Below are 1,988 nucleotides of genomic sequence, written 5' to 3'. Positions count from 1 at the left end.
TGCCTAAATATTAAAATATATAGCATCTGGGGTCTTAAAGGCTTGAAATTGAACAAGCAGCCATCTAGCAGGGAAGCATCAAAGTCCACATGGAAGAAGCACTCCAGCCTGTGTGATCATGAGGTGTCAACAGGAATAGGTGTCAGAAGTTCAAAAACAAGTAATCAAACTGACGTGAAGAAACATAGGAAAGGTGGAGACCCAAAGCCCACCTGGAAGGGCCACACGAAGGAACAATATATCCTGGGTGCAGTAGAGCACAGATGAAACACATAACTGTCCTCTAGTTTTTTTAAATGTCCTCCTCCCACTGTTATGGCCTTTGTCTTACCTCACTAATCTTGCTAGATATGCATATGCACAGAAAATGTAAGATAGATAAGCCCCTCAGAGACAGTAATGGGAGTTGTGATTCCATGAGGGAATGGGAAGTGAGGTGGGTAAAGCAGGGAAGGAGGGACTGAAAGCAATGATGGCTGTATAACCCCACTCGAGGGGAACAAACATCAGAATTTCAGGTGAATGGATACATTGCAAGGTATAAGTAATGGTAAATAAACTATAGTACTAATAATATATAATATATAAAGGGTTCAGGGGAGTGGTAGCATGGGGAAAGGAAGTGTAAAGGGGAGCTAATATCAAGGAGTTCAGAAGAAAGAAAATATATTGAAAATGATGATGGCAGCAATTATACACTATGCTTGATCTAATGGGAATATGAATTACAATTATATATGTAGGGGCTCCCAATAAAATGTTAAAAATAAAACTAATTAAAGGAAAAGAAGTGTAAGTATTAAAGGTACTTACATTCTTAATTGATTGATTCCAATCGGTAATATATCCCCAATCCTACTGACCTAACTTTATTTTAATTACTACTTGTTTGAATCATGTAAAAAGTAATCATGAGTAAAGGAAACATAAATTTAGAAAATGTAACAATGAAATCCCAAGGTGATTGAAGATTTGACAATAAAGGAATACTGCAGGGAATGAATTAGATGCGGAATTAAGGGCCATTTGTTTTTCTTTCAATAAAGTTATCAGTTTAAATGTAGAAATGATGAAAAGAAATCCATTAAAAGAGGTAAAGAGAAATGGTTTGATGTTAAATCAGGAAAGTGTTAGCTTCCTCAAAATCAAGCTGTAAGAAAATGTTGAGTGGTATAGCATCAAAGGCGGTAAATATGGAAAGAGAAGGTTCCATTTTTCTTATTTATTGGCTTATTTTTAATTCAACCAACAGTTACTCACTTCTTATTGACTGCAAAGAACTTAGCTGCACTTTGGAATTCAGAAAGGGAGGGAGAGATTAGTTACAGAATTTGAATAATATAATCTATGCCATGAATTGTATATGTAGAATTGTTGAACTGGTATATATTCTTCTGTACATGTTCTCAATAGCAATAACAAAATTAAATACAATATTTTAAACAAAATCAATGGCAAAACATTTTCTAAAAGAAGTAATTGTAAATTCAATCTAATAAAGATAGCCCTTAAAAGAACAAGGCAAATATTGGGGCACCAATGTAAATAATTGTTTCATTTCAATATGACTTTATCAAAGGAAATAGCGGAAAGAGCTAGGAGGCAAAGGGCATTTATAGAGGCCTAAATAAAGGCATGTACATATGTAAATATATCTATATATGAGGATGGGGAAATAGATTATATGTAGATATATTTATAGGTTTAGTATTATAGGTTTACTATTAAGGTAGCAGAAGGTAATTGGGCCTCCACTCAAGCACTCCCTCGATGCAAGAATACTTTCTTCTTTTAAATTGGCATTCTATGATGCTCACCTTCCTGACACAATCGCTGAAGACAAAGTGGGTGCATAAGCAAATGTGGTGAAGAACGCTGATGGTGCCCGGCTATCAAAAGAGATAGTGTCTGGGGTCTTAAATGCTTGAAGGTAAAGAAACAGACATCTAGCTCAGAGGCAACAAAGCCCACATGGAAGAAGCAGACCA

This window comes from Tenrec ecaudatus, chromosome 17, assembly GCF_050624435.1.
Source record: "Tenrec ecaudatus isolate mTenEca1 chromosome 17, mTenEca1.hap1, whole genome shotgun sequence".
Lineage (NCBI taxonomy): Eukaryota > Metazoa > Chordata > Mammalia > Afrosoricida > Tenrecidae > Tenrec > Tenrec ecaudatus.
Note: the sequence above shows the minus strand (reverse complement) of the source record.